Raw genomic sequence first — 18,099 nt, 5'->3', positions numbered from 1 at the left:
AGGGTGTTGGGTTCAGAAGCTGCTGAACTGAAGACTTATGAGTATCCGCATGCAATGAGGCACTTGTGAGGTGAGTGGTGACTCAGGAAAGTCACTCATTGCCGGTGGATGAACAGGGCGCAGAGGTATTGGGGGTCATTCCGAGTTGATCGCTAGCTGAAAATGTTCGCTGCGCTGCGATGATGCAAAAATACAGCACTTCTGCGCTTGCGTATGCGGCGCAATGCACACGCGTGACGTACTTTCACAACGGCCGATGTAGTTTCACACAGGGTCTAGCGATGCTTTTCAGTCGCAATAGCTGCCGCAGAGTGATTGATATGAAGAGGGCGTTTCTGGGTGTCAACTGACTGTTTTCAGGGAGTGTTCGGAAAAACGCAGGCGTGCCAGGAAAAATGCAGGCGTGGCTGGGCGAATGCAGGGCGTGTTTGTGCCGTCAAAACAGGAACTGAACAGTCTGAAGTGATCGCAAGCGCTGAGTAGGTATTGAGCTACTCTAAAACTGCACCATTTTTTTTTTTTAGCTGTTCTGCGATGGAAGCGATCGCACTATTGCTAAGCTAAGATACACTCCCAGAGAGTGGCGGATTAGTATTTGCACGGCAGCGAAAAACTGCTAGCGAGCGATCAACTCGGAATGACCCCCCATTGTACATTGGTTCAGCCCACAACATGGCTGCCGTTATCACGCCGCGTGCACAACCTTGTTCATGGGTATCATACATCTGATGAGGACTGTTGCGTGCCTCCCGGTCGCCCTGCGGCAGAAGCTGATAATTGGGCTAAACCGAGCAGTATTTTTTTTTTTTGGGGGGGGGGGGGGGAATCTTTTCTGTACATAGCAGGGTGGTTATGAAATGGTGGGAGGTTGGGCTACCAGGTAACGTCTTGCAGAGCGCTCGTCTTCAGATTGCTCCGGTCAGGTGCGTCTTTAGGTTGTGGGGTTGTCCAGGTACCAGGTGTCTGCAGTGCTAATGCATTCGCAGCTGCGATGCTGCGTGACGCGGAAGTGCGCACATATGCTAATGATACAGACGCATAGTCTTCTGTTGGGATGCCCACCGGCGGCTTTGCAGATCGAAGCAATTACGTACAAACACGCAGTAACCCTATGATGGCACAGGGGGGTGGGATTCAGACCTGACCGCACGCAGGCGTTTTTTTTGCAGTGCTGTGATCAGGTAGTCGCCGCCTACAGGGGGAGGGGGTAAACGCTGTGCAGGGGTGCGATCGCATGTGCAGGGAGCTACACAAGCAAAAGTTTGTGCAGTCTCTGCACAGCCCAGGACTTACTCAGCCGCTGCGACGATCTGGCCTGGAGCTGACGCCAGGAACCCTCCCTGCAATTTACTGCACATGTTACATAGTAACATAGGGCCTACTTCAGACCTGATCGCAGCAGCAAATTTGTTAGCAGTTGGGCAAAACCATGTGCACTGCAGGGGGGGGGGGGGGGGGGGGCAGATGTAACATGTGCAGTGAGAGGTAGATTTGGGTGGGGTGTGTTCAAACTGAAAACTAAATTGCAGTGTAAAAATAAAGCAGCCGGTATTTACCCTGCACAGAAATAAAATAACCCACCCAAATCTAACGATCTCTGCACATGTTACATCTGCCCCACCTGCAGTGCACATGTTTTTGCCCAACTGCTAACAAATTTGCTGCTGCGATCAGGTCTGAATTATCCCCATAGTTTCTGAGGTTGAAAAAAGACAATGTGTCCATCGAGTTGAACCTATGTGTGGTCTCCTACATCTGCCCCACCTGCAGTGCACATGGTTTTCCCCATTTTCTGCATATCCATAGAAGAGACTACAGATTCCCCGTGAGTTTCAGAACACAAATAGGGATTGTTTTTCCCTGATTAGTTACTATCATATCGCATTGTGTAGCTCCAGGATGGAGCTCCCAATAAGAGGCTCATTCCCACCGAAACGTCTGTAAGCAGAAGGCTTCCCTTCCTAGATACGCGCAGCTACCAGAGAGGGGTCTGAAGATCCCTCTCCAGCTATACTGCAGCCCACAGTCCACAATGGCTGACACCATATGAAGACAGCGTTGGCTCGCCAGGCCAGGCGCAGAGAGGTTACGCTTTTCAGAGCTTGATAAATTGCTTCAGACCGCACATCCCGCAGTCTGCAGTGTCACTCTGGCTGGTTACTTCAGCGCCGCAGGAAATGCCATGGCCACAAGTTTCCAGGGAAATAGGATTAATAAATAGACCTCTAAGACGGCTGCGGGAATTGTGAATTTATGGTACGGAGGAAATATTTTTCCACATTATGACATAATAAAGCGTGACGTCCTGGATTAATGAAACTCATTTTCCAAATTCCCTGCATCAAAACAGTCCGCTCCGTTCCAGGTGGAAACAGATTTCTCTGATTAATGTGGACGCGCGTCTTGAACAGAGGAATAAATTCTACGCAAATGAAGTCACATTTTATTTTGGACACATTTCATCTTGGACTGTAAACACTTCACAGAAAAATTGTTACATTTTGCTCAAAATGCAAAACGACAGATAGATAAGATAGATAGATAGATAGATAGATAGATAGATAGATAGATATTAGATAGATAGATAGATAGATAGATAGATAGATAGATATTAGATAGATAGATACGATAGATATGAGATAGATAGATACGATAGATATGAGATAGATAGATAGATGGATAGATAAGAAGATAGATAGATAGATAGATAGATAGATTGATAGATAATAGCTAGACACAGTAGATAGGTATGAGAGAGATAATAGATAGATAGATAGATAGATAGATAGATAGATAGATAGATAGATAGATAGATAGATACGATAGATATTAGATAGATAGATAGATAGATAATAGCTAGACACAGTAGATAGGTATGAGAGAGATAATAGATAGATAGATAGATAGATATTAGATAGATAGATAGATAGATAGATAGATCCGGCTCATTGGAAGGCTGACGCGGTACCACCATCCCCTGACATTGGTGAGTGTTGCGTATTCCTGGCAGGGACGCTCCCTTTGATGAGGGTCCTTTGATATGTGTTGGCTGGTACAGAGCTCACCCCCTGACCTGGGAGAGTTTGATATTGAGATGAGACCGCCACAGATAATCTCTTATTCAGGACCCCCTGGGATATTGCAGAAGACAGATCGTATACAGCGCATAACGAGATTCTGTTACATGACGGCTGCAGGCGTCACATATGATACAAGCCTGAGGGTGAGACAGGCTGCGTCTATTGGCGTACATCCGTGCGTCTGCCTGTCACTGAGACGCCGCTTTATTCGCCACCCACAGCCCTTGCTGTACAATTGCTGGATGCTGCACAACTGACAGGGTGCAGCCCCATTCTATGCTATCAGTCTGCACCCTTATACGCCCCTGCTGCGTGTGCGTGAGCGGGGGTACACACATGTACGCCATCCGGCGGAAGGAGCCAGACAGTGGCAGAGGAATCCACCTTCACAACCAAGACGCCTTCCTGTAGGGAAACACGACATCTGGAGATGGGAATGTTCTCACAGTAACGCTCCGAAAATGAATTTAGGTATCTCCTATATAATAGCCCAGATCTGTGACTCTGTGCCTGGGCCTCTAACGCTGGGCGTGGCTAGGAGCTCTCATTGGGTTAGCAGCAGGTCTATCACTCCCAGTCCACAGCTGATTGGGTGTGAAATGCCCTCCCACACAGGTTACAGCCAATAGGAGGCCCTGCCCTTTGGCTGCGGTGTATTCCCAGAGCAGGATTAACATTGGGGCTGATGGAGCTGCAGCTGCAGCCCCACACCTCAAAATAGGCCCTCTGCATCTGCAGCAACACACCCTCCAACACACAAACATTGATACACATTCGAAAAGGGGCATGGCCACACCCGTTTCCCTATGCTTTCAATGGAAGCTTGGAGAGTCGAAAATTGGTACAGACCATAAAAAAGGTGCAGCTGGAGGGTATGCCGCTGCATCTGCATCAAGTCTCTGCGCTGTACATAGGGAAAAAACATCCCTTTACTGCAGCGTCCTATGGGGGTCATTCCGACCCATTTGAACGCTGCACTTTTTCGCAGCCGTGCGAACGGGTCAGAACTGCGCATGCACGCAGGCGGCAATGCGCAGGCGCGTCGCTGCCTAGCAATCGGCCGTCGCCGGGCAGCAATGAGACTAACGAAAGCGTTTGCAGCGGTGAACGCAAGAAGATTGACAGGCCGGCCGAACACAGGCGTGCCCAGCAGTTTCCAGGGAGGGATCCTGATGTCAGCTCCGTCCTGGATGATCGCAGCGGGTAAGTCCTGAGCGCAGCCCTGCACAGCGATTCCCCCCTCCCCTGTAGGCGGCGACTACCTAATCGCAGCAGTGCTAAAAGCAGCTACCGAGCGAACAACCTCGGAATGAGGGCCTATGTCCTGCTGCCAGTCCCCCTGCCTCCTCCGGCATCAACAATCCCCACTCCCTAGCTGCACCGCAGGTGGAATAAAAGCTGCTGTGGCCACCGGCATAGATGTGTATGAAAGCGGCGCAGCGGAAGGTTTTTATAGCCCTCCATGCGCCGCATAGTCTCTGAGCCCCGGAGCCTCCTCTGCGCGTGATGTCACAGAAATACCTCCCCGCCACAGCCGCGCCCAGATCCCCAGAGGCCCTGACTCCACAACACAGCACCTGGGCTGCCGGCCTGGAAGCGCCGAGATGGCTAATGTAACGGATAGAGTGGTTGATATCGCGGAGGGTAATGTCTGGACGCTGAATCAGTGTAAAAGGGGACAGTGCTGTGCAGTGCAGTGGGTGTGCAGTCTCACTGACACTGCACAGCACTCTCACCTTTTACACCGATTCAGTGAGTCAGTCAGTTCTGCCAGCCAGTCACTATTGTTAGCGCCAGTGTCCCAACGCGCCGCATTACAGGAAACTAGACGCACTAAATAAACTACATCTCCCAGCAGCCCTTAGCACAGGAGCATTCCGGCCCTTAGGGCTGCTGGGAGCTGTAGTTTATTGTGTACATCTTCTTCCCTGTAATGCGGCGGGTTGGGACACCGGCGCTAACAATAGTGACTGGCTGCTGTGAGAGTCTCCGGGAGAGCCACTGCCAAAGGGAGGACAGCAGCTTCGCTGCTTCCAGGAGGAGAAGCATTACCCGCCCCTCCACCACCCGCGACACCCCCGCAACCGCTCCTCCCCCACCCGCAGTGGCTCCGGACCCCCACCCCCACCCGCGGCACTCACGCACCAGCCCCACCCGCGGAACCACCAAAACCGCCACTCCTCCACCCGCCGCACCCCTGGACCCCTCTCCCTTCCACAGCACCCCAGGACCCGCCACTCCCCCAACCACAGCACCTACTAGGTGATTCATCAGGCCCTGCATGCGCTGTTCACGCTGTTGCAAGGGGCTACGACCCCTTAACCATCGCACACCCTTTGTCCATGCAATATTTAACCACTCACACAATTATAATTGGAGGTAATCCTCCATATAATACAAATATTGCACGCCACAAGGGCGTTCAAGGGTTAAGGGGGCGTAGCCCCTTACAACGGTGTGAAGAGCGCCTGTAGGGCGCGATTAATCACCTAGTATACTATACTAGTGTATGGAGACAGCGGGATACAATAGGAGAGATGAACGTTCTTTTTCACCTGCTCTTGTATAAATTAAGTGATGATGACTGGAGCCCTAAGCCTGCTGATGGGGGGCCTTCATGGCACAGGTCTTTCCTGTCCCGCTGCTCCTTAGAACTTGCAGTAAGTCAGGTGCATCTAGTGCAGGTACAGAGACGAGCGTATCTCATCAGGCGTGGACAAATCCTATTACACCTATGTGTCCTCTTCCACTCTGTATCACCCACGTATTCTACATCTCTCCACCTATATTCTACTCCATACTACTACCTACCCCCCACCGCCATACAGCTACCTATCTGATACTGCCCCTACCCCCCACCGCCATACAGCCACCTATCTGACACTGCTCCTACCCCCCACCACCATACAGCCACCTATCTGACACTGCTCCTACCCCCCACCGCCATACTACTACCTATCTGACACTGCTCCTACCCCCCACCACCATACAGCCACCTATCTGACACTGCTCCTACCCCCCACCGCCATACTGCTACCTATCTGACACTGCTCCTACCCCCCACCGCCATACTGCTACCTATCTGATCCTGCTCCTACCCCCCACCGCCATACTACTACCTATCTGATACTGCCCCTACCCCCCACCGCCATACTACTACCTATCTGATCCTGCCCCTACCCCCCACCGCCATACAGCTACCTATCTGATACTGCTCCTACCCCCCACCGCCATACTACTACCTATCTGACACTGCTCCTACCCCCCACCGCTATACTACTACCTACCCCCCACCGCCATACAGCTACCTATCTGATACTGCTCCTACCCCCCACCGCCATACTACTACCTATCTGATACTACTACCTACCCCCCACCGCCATTCTACTACCTATCTGATACTGCCCCTACCCCCCACCGCCATTCTACTACCTATCTGATACTGCCCCTACCCCCCACCGCCATACAGCTACCTATCTCATACTGCTCCTACCCCCCACCGCCATACTACTACCTATCTGATACTGCTCCTACCCCCCACCGCCATACTACTACCTATCTGATACTGCTCTTACCCCCCACCGCCATACTACTACCTATCTGATACTGCTCTTACCCCCCACCGCCATACTACTACCTATCTGATACTGCTCTTACCCCCCACCGCCATACTACTACCTATCTGACACTGCTCCTACCCCCCACCGCCATACTACTACCTATCTGACACTGCTCCTACCCCCCACCGCTATACTACTACCTACCCCCCACCGCCATACAGCTACCTATCTGATACTGCTCCTACCCCCCACCGCCATACTACTACCTATCTGATACTGCTCCTACCCCCCACCGCTATACTACTACCTATCTGATACTGCTCCTACCCCCCACCGCCATACTACTACCTATCTGATACTGCTCTTACCCCCCACCGCCATACTACTACCTATCTGATACTGCTCTTACCCCCCACCGCCATACTACTACCTATCTGATACTGCTCTTACCCCCCACCGCCATACTACTACCTATCTGACACTGCTCCTACCCCCCACCGCCATACTACTACCTATCTGACACTGATCCTACCCCCCACCGCCATACTACTACCTATCTGATACTGCTCTTACCCCCCACCGCCATACTACTACCTATCTGACACTGCTCCTACCCCCCACCGCCATACTACTACCTATCTGAAACTGCTCCTACCCCCCACCGCCATACTACTACCTATCTGATACTGCTCCTATCCCCCACCGCCATACTACTACCTATCTGATACTGCTCCTACCCCCCACCGCCATACTACTACCTATCTGATACTGCTCTTACCCCCCACCGCCATACTACTACCTATCTGATACTGCTCTTACCCCCCACCGCCATACTACTACCTATCTGACACTGCTCCTACCCCCCACCGCCATACTACTACCTATCTGACACTGCTCCTACCCCCCACCGCCATACTACTACCTATCTGATACTGCTCTTCCCCCCCACCGCCATACTACTACCTATCTGACACTGCTCCTACCCCCCACCGCCATACTACTACCTATCTGATACTGCTCCTACCCCCCACCGCCATACTACTACCTATCTGATACTGCTCTTACCCCCCCCACCATACTACTACCTATCTGATACTGCTCCTACCCCCCACCGCCATACTACTACCTATCTGACACTGCTCCTACCCCCCACCGCCATACTACTACCTATCTGATACTGCTCCTACCCCCCACCACCATACTACTACCTATCTGACACTGCTCCTACCCCCCACCGCCATACTACTACCTATCTGACACTGCTCCTACCCCCCACCGCCATACTACTACCTATCTGATACTGCTCCTACCCCCCACCACCATACTACTACCTATCTGACACTGCTCCTACCCCCCACCGCCATACTACTACCTATCTGATACTGCTCCTACCCCCCACCACCATACTACTACCTATCTGATACTGCTCCTACCCCCCACCACCATACTACTACCTATCTGACACTGCTCCTACCCCCCACCACCATACTACTACCTATCTGACACTGCTCCTACCCCCCACCGCCATACTACTACCTATCTGATACTGCTCCTACCCCCCACCACCATACTACTACCTATCTGATACTGCTCCTACCCCCCACCACCATACTACTACCTATCTGACACTGCTCCTACCCCCCACCGCCATACTACTACCTATCTGATACTGCTCCTACCCCCCACCGCCATACTACTACCTATCTGACACTGCTCCTACCCCCCACCGCCATACTACTACCTATCTGATACTGCTCCTACCCCCCACCGCCATACTACTACCTATCTGATACTGCTCCTACCCCCCACCGCCATACTACTACCTATCTGATACTGCTCTTACCCCCCACCGCCATACTACTACCTATCTGATACTACTCCTACCTCCCACCACCATACTACAACCTATCTAATACTGCTCCTACCCCCCACCGCCATACTACTACCTATCTGATACTACTCCTACCCCCCACCGCCATACTACTACCTATCTGATACTGCTCTTCCCCCCCACCGCCATACTACTACCTATCTGACACTGCTCCTACCCCCCACCGCCATACTACTACCTATCTGATACTGCTCCTACCCCCCACCGCCATACTACTACCTATCTGATACTGCTCTTACCCCCCCCACCATACTACTACCTATCTGATACTGCTCCTACCCCCCACCGCCATACTACTACCTATCTGACACTGCTCCTACCCCCCACCGCCATACTACTACCTATCTGATACTGCTCCTACCCCCCACCACCATACTACTACCTATCTGACACTGCTCCTACCCCCCACCGCCATACTACTACCTATCTGACACTGCTCCTACCCCCCACCGCCATACTACTACCTATCTGATACTGCTCCTACCCCCCACCACCATACTACTACCTATCTGACACTGCTCCTACCCCCCACCGCCATACTACTACCTATCTGATACTGCTCCTACCCCCCACCACCATACTACTACCTATCTGATACTGCTCCTACCCCCCACCACCATACTACTACCTATCTGACACTGCTCCTACCCCCCACCGCCATACTACTACCTATCTGATACTGCTCCTACCCCCCACCGCCATACTACTACCTATCTGATACTGCTCCTACCCCCCACCGCCATACTACTACCTATCTGATACTGCTCCTACCCCCCACCGCCATACTACTACCTATCTGATACTGCTCTTACCCCCCACCGCCATACTACTACCTATCTGATACTACTCCTACCTCCCACCACCATACTACAACCTATCTAATACTGCTCCTACCCCCCACCGCCATACTACTACCTATCTGATACTACTCCTACCCCCCACCACCATACTACAACCTATCTAATACTGCTCCTACCCCCCACCGCCATACTACTACCTATCTGATACTACTCCTACCCCCCACCACCATACTATTACCTATCTGATACTGCTCCTACCCCCCACCGCCATACTACTACCTATCTGATACTGCCCCTACCCCCCACCGCCATACAGCTACCTATCTGATACTGCTCCTATCCCCCACCGCCATACTACTACCTATCTGATACTGCTCCTACCCCCCACCGCCATACTACTACCTATCTGATACTGCTCCTACCCCCCACCGCCATACTACTACCTATCTGATACTGCTCCTACCCCCCACTGCCATACTACTACCTATCTGATACTGCTCTAACCCCCCACCGCCATACTACTACCTATCTGATACTGCTCTTACCCCCCACCACCATACTACTACCTATCTGATACTGCTCTTACCCCCCACCGCCATACTACTACCTATCTGATACTGCTCTTACCCTCCCACCGCCATACTACTACCTATCTGATACTGCTCCTACCCCCCACCGCCATACTACTACCTATCTGATACTGCTCCTACCCCCCACCACCATACTACTACCTATCTGACACTGCTCCTACCCCCACCACCATACTACTACCTATCTGACACTGCTCCTACCCCCCACCGCCATACTACTACCTATCTGATACTGCTCCTACCCCCCACCACCATACTACTACCTATCTGACACTGCTCCTACCCCCCACCGCCATACTACTACCTATCTGATACTGCTCCTACCCCCCACCGCCATACTACTACCTATCTGATCCTGCTCCTACCCCCCACCGCCATACTACTACCTATCTGATACTGCTCCTACCCCCCACCGCCATACTACTACCTATCTGATACTGCTCTTACCCCCCACCGCCATACTACTACCTATCTGATACTACTCCTACCTCCCACCACCATACTACAACCTATCTAATACTGCTCCTACCCCCCACCGCCATACTACTACCTATCTGATACTACTCCTACCCCCCACCACCATACTACAACCTATCTAATACTGCTCCTACCCCCCACCGCCATACTACTACCTATCTGATACTACTCCTACCCCCCACCACCATACTATTACCTATCTGATACTGCTCCTACCCCCCACCGCCATACTACTACCTATCTGATACTGCCCCTACCCCCCACCGCCATACAGCTACCTATCTGATACTGCTCCTATCCCCCACCGCCATACTACTACCTATCTGATACTGCTCCTACCCCCCACCGCCATACTACTACCTATCTGATACTGCTCCTACCCCCCACCGCCATACTACTACCTATCTGATACTGCTCCTACCCCCCACTGCCATACTACTACCTATCTGATACTGCTCTAACCCCCCACCGCCATGCTACTACCTATCTGATACTGCTCTTACCCCCCACCACCATACTACTACCTATCTGATACTGCTCTTACCCCCCACCGCCATACTACTACCTATCTGATACTGCTCTTACCCTCCCACCGCCATACTACTACCTATCTGATACTGCTCCTACCCCCCACCGCCATACTACTACCTATCTGATACTGCTCCTACCCCCCACCACCATACTACTACCTATCTGATACTGCTCTTACCCCCCACCGCCATACTACTGCCTATCTGACACTGCTCCTACCCTCCGCCGCCATACTACTACCTATCTGATACTGCTCCTACCCCCCACCGCCATACTACTACCTATCTGATACTGCTCCTACCCCCCACCGCCATACAGCTACCTATCTGATACTGCTCATACCCCCACCGCCATACTACTACCTATCTGACACTGCTCTTACCCTCCCACCGCCATACTACTACCTATCTGATACTGCTCCTACCCCCCACCGCCATACTACTACCTATCTGACACTGCTCTTACCCTCCCACCGCCATACTACTACCTATCTGATACTGCTCCTACCCCCCACCGCCATACTACTACCTATCTGACACTGCTCTTACCCTCCCACCGCCATACTACTACCTATCTGATACTGCTCTTACCCCCCACCGCCATACTATTACCTATCCGATACTGCTCTTACCCCTCACTGTCATACTACTACCTATCTGATACTACTCCTACCTCCCACCGCCATACTTCTACCTATCTGATACTGCTCTTACCCCCCACCGCCATACTACTACCTATCTGATACTGCTCCTACCCCCCACCGCCATACTACTACCTATCTGACACTGCTCTTACCCTCCCACCGCCATACTACTACCTATCTGATACTGCTCCTACTCCCCACCGCCATACTACTACCTATCTGACACTGCTCTTACCCCCCACCACCATACTACTACCTATCTGATACTGCTCTTACCCCCCACCGCCATACTACTACCTATCTGATACTGCTCTTACCCCCCACCGCCATACTATTACCTATCTGATACTGCTCTTACCCCCCACCGCCATACTACTACCTATCTGATACTGCTCCTACCCCCCACCGCCATACTACTACCTATCTGATACTGCTCTTATCCCCCACGCCATACTACTACCTATCTGATACTGCTCCTACCCCCCCACCATCATACTACTACGTATCTGATACTGCTCTTACCCCCCACCGCCATACTACTACCTATCTGATACTGCTCCTACCCCCCACCGCCATACTACTACCTATCTGACACTGCTCTTACCCTCCCACCGCCATACTACTACCTATCTGATACTGCTCTTACCCCCCACCGCCATACTACTACCTATCTGATACTGCTCCTACCCCCCCACCGCCATACTACTACCTATCTGATACTGCTCTTATCCCCCACCGCCATACTACTACCTATCTGATACTGCTCTTACCCCTCACTGTCATACTACTACCTATCTGATACTACTCCTACCTCCCACCGCCATACTACTACCTATCTGATACTGCTCTTACCCCCCACCGCCATACTACTACCTATCTGATACTGCTCCTACCCCCCACCGCCATACTACTACCTATCTGACACTGCTCTTACCCTCCCACCGCCATACTACTACCTATCTGATACTGCTCCTACTCCCCACCGCCATACTACTACCTATCTGACACTGCTCTTACCCTCCCACCGCCATACTACTACCTATCTGATACTGCTCTTACCCCCCACCGCCATACTACTACCTATCTGATACTGCTCTTACCCCCCACCGCCATACTATTACCTATCTGATACTGCTCTTACCCCCCACCGCCATACTACTACCTATCTGATACTGCTCCTACCCCCCACCGCCATACTACTACCTATCTGATACTGCTCTTATCCCCCACGCCATACTACTACCTATCTGATACTGCTCCTACCCCCCCACCATCATACTACTACGTATCTGATACTGCTCTTACCCCCCACCGCCATACTACTACCTATCTGATACTGCTCCTACCCCCCACCGCCATACTACTACCTATCTGACACTGCTCTTACCCTCCCACCGCCATACTACTACCTATCTGATACTGCTCTTACCCCCCACCGCCATACTACTACCTATCTGATACTGCTCCTACCCCCCCACCGCCATACTACTACCTATCTGATACTGCTCTTATCCCCCACCGCCATACTACTACCTATCTGATACTGCTCTTACCCCTCACTGTCATACTACTACCTATCTGATACTGCTCCTACCCCCCACCGCCATACTACTACCTATCTGATACTGCTACTACCCTCACTGTCATACTACTACCTATCTGATACTGCTCTTACCCCCCACCGCCATACTACTACCTATCTGATACTGCTCTTACCCCCCACCGCCATACTACTACCTATCTGATACTGCTCCTACCCCCCACTGTCATACTACTACCTATCTGATACTGCTCCTACCCTCACTGTCATACTACTACCTATCTGATACTGCTCTTATCCCCCACGCCATACTACTACCTATCTGATACTGCTCCTACCCCCCCACCATCATACTACTACGTATCTGATACTGCTCTTACCCCCCACCGCCATACTACTACCTATCTGATACTGCTCCTACCCCCCACCGCCATACTACTACCTATCTGACACTGCTCTTACCCTCCCACCGCCATACTACTACCTATCTGATACTGCTCTTACCCCCCACCGCCATACTACTACCTATCTGATACTGCTCCTACCCCCCCACCGCCATACTACTACCTATCTGATACTGCTCTTATCCCCCACCGCCATACTACTACCTATCTGATACTGCTCTTACCCCCCACCGCCATACTACTACCTATCTGATACTGCTCTTACCCTCCCACCGTCATACTACTACCTATCTGATACTGCTCCTACCCTCACTGTCATACTACTACCTATCTGATACTGCTCTTATCCCTCACTGTCATACTACTACCTATCTGATACTGCTCCTACCCCCCACCGCCATACTACTACCTATCTGATACTGCTCTTATCCCTCACTGTCATACTACTACCTATCTGATACTGCTCCTACCCCCCACTGCCATACTACTACCTATCTGATACTACTCTTACCCCCCACCGTCATACTACTACCTATCTGATACTGCTCCTACCCCCCACCGTCATACTACTACCTATCTGATACTGCTCCTACCCTCACTGTCATACTACTACCTATCTGATACTGCTCTTACCCCCCACCGCTATACTACTACCTACCCCCCACCGCCATACTACTACCTATCTGATACTGCTCCTACCCTCACTGTCATACTGCTGCCACACTTACCCTCCACTGCCATTTTCTTGCATAGCTCACCTGTGTCTTTTTATTAATCTCTCATGCATTCGCCCCCCTCCGTCATTTGCACCCAATGCTGTCTTCTTGTTCATATAAGAAATACCGGGCTTTGTCGTGCTATCTGCCGATGTTTTCCCGTCACTTCCGTCGCTCCTGCCATGTCCAATGCTATCTCACCTTACTAATAACAGAATATCCATCTTTGTATTAAACTGCGCTCGATGCAGCGTGCAACTGGCTGCCGTGTGCGTTTCATTTCCATCCACTTTCAGCTCCTAGGAGACATGACACTGCCCTGAGGCTAGATGCTAGGTGGCTGATGCTGAGGTTGAAGTACTGACTGTATGATGCTTCAAGAAGTGTACACAGAATAAATGTATATATTTTCCCATATGCACAGCACTCCCCTCCTCCCACTGCGTGTGCTATGCACCTCAGGGGCCGGATTCTTCATAGTCTTCATAGTCACTGAATACGGGTATTTACAATTTTGTCACTAATTTTTCTCATTTTTTTTGTTGCAACCTCGTTCATCAAAGGCTGTAAGGAAGGATATATGACTCTGATCTGCTTGTGACAGGCTGCTGCCATCATTTCCACACTCCCCATACTAAAGTCCCCAGTCCTGAGCTCTCCCGCACTGCACGTCAGTACTCCCCGGCACACACTAGCAGCAAAGCGTCTGCATTATATAACCGGCTCCCACCAGCCCCTCCTAGGGGGTCATTCTGACCTGATTGCATGCTGCCGTTCATCGCAGCGATCATGTCAGAAGTGCGCATGCGCCGACGTCTGTCGTTGCCTAGCGATCGCCTCTGCCTGATTGACAGGCAGAGGCAGTTGCTGGGTGGGAGGGAGCAGCACGTTTTGTGGGCGCAGTCCGGCCAATGCAGGCGTGGCCGGACCGCGCAGGGGACGGGCCGCGGTGGCTGTGTGACGTCACACGCAACCGCTGCGACCGGGGCAGTGACGAGTAGCTCCCGGCCAGCGTGCAAAATGCTGCGCTGGCCAGGAGCTACTCCTGAAGTGCAAAAGCATCGGCGCTGTGCAATGCTTTTGTACTTCTGCGGGGGAAGGGGGGGCGGGCCTGACATGCGGGTCGGACTAGCCCTGTGCTGGGCTCCCCCCCCCCCCCCCCCCCCTCCTCACATGTCAGTGTGCCTGATCGTAGCCCTGCAAAATTTTGCAGGGCTACGATCAGGTTTGAATTAGGCCCTTAGTACGCAGCCGCATGCTGCAGGGTAAAACGCCACCGCAGAGGTGGATACAATGACCGGGGAGACTGACACACAGCGCGGCAGAAGCCAGGGACAAAGGTTAGCAGGCACCGCCGCCGACGCCTGAACTGAAAACTACAAATTCTCATTTCATATTCTTTTCAGAATGAATATTCCCCTAACTCACATAAACCGATTGTTACCTACTGACAAAACCCAATTCCTTCTTTTTGGCTTGCACAAGTAATCTTAATATTGTTTTGTGCAAGCTCCTCCCTCTGCGTCTCCTTGGGGAATCCCTGCCTCTCTTTCGGGATGTGGGGGTCATTCCGAGTTGATCGCTAGCTGAAAATGTTCGCTGTGCAGCGATTAAGTAAAAAACTGGCACTTCTGCGCATGCGTATGCGGCGCAGTGCGCACGTGCAACGTACTTTCACAACGGCCGATTTATTTTCACACAAGGTCTAGCGAAGCTTTTCAGTCGCAATGGTCGCCGCAGAGTGACTGACAGGAAGAGGGCGTTTCTGGATGTCAACTGACCGTTTTCAGGGAGTGCTCGAAAAAACGCAGGCGTGCCAGGAAAAATGCAGGCGTGGCTGGGCGAACGCAGGGCGTGTTTGTGACGTCAAATCCGGAACTGAATAGTCTGAAGTGATCGCAAGCGCTGAGTAGGTCTGAACAGTAGCGGATCTTGCCACGGGCAAGCAGGACTTTTGCCCGGGGCGCCGCCTTCCGGAGGGCGCTGGCGCCATCCGGAGGGCGCCGCACCGTGGCAAGATCCGCCACTGCTGCCCGCTGTGTCCCCCGTCCGCCTCCGCTGCCCGCTGCCGTCCCCGTCCGCCTCCTGTGAAGGGAACTAGACGCTATGCGTCTAGTTTCCCTTCGTGGAGAGTAACTTTGCTGAGCGGTGCGCGATGACGTCATCGCGCACCGCACAGCAAAGGTCCTCTCCACGAAGGGAACTAGACGCATAGCGTCTAGTTTCCCTTCGTGGAGAGGACCTTTTGCTGTGCGGTGCGCGATGACGTCATCGCGCACCGCTCAGCATTCAAGCGGCGCTAGCAATGTACAGGGGCGTAACTGACCACGCCCCCTGTATTAGGCCACGCCCTTTTCCTGCCCGGGGCGCAGAGCGCCCTTGAACCGGCCCTGGGTCTGAAGCTGCTCAGAAACTGCGCAATATTTTTTTGTAGCCGCTCTGCGATCCTTTCGTTCCCACTTCTGCTAAGCTAAAATACACTCCCAGTGGGAGGCGGCATAGCGTTTGCACGGCTGCTAAAAACTGCTAGCGAGCGATCAACTTGGAATGAGCCCCGTGGTCTGTTCTGGATCTGCTACAGAAGATAGAGTTCTGTAAACCCCCACCTCATGCCAAAGTAACTCAGCCAAGGTAAAAGGCCCCGGATGAAACTCAAAGCTGGAAAGGATTTTAGATCATCATTTCTCCTCAAATTCCTATTTTTCTGTGAAATCCAAAAACAAAAGAACCAGCCTGATTTTTTTTTTGCATTCACTAAAAACCAACGCAAAAACGCCACAATTGTTTTTGAAAAAGAACCAAAACAAAAATCTCGGCGTCTCGCTAATCGCTGTTAATAATTATCTGTGTAGTACTACGTGGTAATCGCGTCCAGGAAAATGTGGCCCTGATTTGGACGTAAGTCTGTTGAGGTGGGGGGGGAATTGGAAACATGCGTTCAGTGGGAGATGAGCCAGCCCTTCTCGCATGGTTCTGCTTTCCATAAAACTGTTACTGGTCGTTCTGCTTTCAGCGTTTGCTGAAGTTTCTCAGAAGCTGAACCCTTTACGGTGCCAGAAAGCCAATTACAGGGAAACGCAGTATGGCTGCATACAGCGCATATGTCTGCCAGGTGTTTCTCTGTGTTGCTGGATTACGATTAGTGTTACAGTGTTTTACGGGGCTGGAAGCAGATTTTGGAAATGATATCCCCTAGAATTCTCACCACACGTCTCGTAACAGTGATAACGAATGTGTAATCAGGGATGCAATTAACGTGCCGGGTAATGGAGACCAAGCAGCAGTTACAGAAGGAGTCATTCGCAATGAGAATACATCTGCAGATGTTGGATTGCGCTACTTTGTAGCAAATATAAACACTTTCCCGTTGTCTTATTAAATAAGCATGATGGTCATGTTATACATGGGACAGATATAGGTGGTCATTCTGAGTTGATCGCTCGCTAACAGTTTTTAGCAGCCGTGCAAACGCTATGCCGCCGCCCACTGGGAGTGTATTTTAGCTTAGCAGAAGTGCGAACGAAAGGATCGCAGAGCGGCTACAAAATAATTTAGTGCAGTTTCAGAGTAGCTTCAGATCTACTCGGTGCTTGCGATCACTTCAGACTGTTCAGTTCCTGTTTTGACGTCATGAACGCGCCCTGCGTTCACCCAGCCACACCTGCGTTTTTCCTGGCACGCCTGCGTTTGTCCGAACACTCCCTGAAAACAGTCAGTTGACACCCAGAAACGCACTCTTCCTGTCAATCACTCTGCGGCCAGCAGTGCGACTGAAAAGCTTTGCTAGACCTTGTGGTAAACTACATCGGCCGTTGTGAAAGTACGTCACACGTGCGCATTGCGCCGCATACGCATGTGCGGAAGTGC

The sequence above is a fragment of the Pseudophryne corroboree genome, chromosome 10 (genome assembly GCF_028390025.1).
Source record: "Pseudophryne corroboree isolate aPseCor3 chromosome 10, aPseCor3.hap2, whole genome shotgun sequence".
Taxonomy (NCBI): Eukaryota; Metazoa; Chordata; class Amphibia; order Anura; family Myobatrachidae; genus Pseudophryne; species Pseudophryne corroboree.
The sequence above is the reverse complement of the archived record's forward strand: the minus strand, read 5'-3'. Positions refer to the sequence as shown.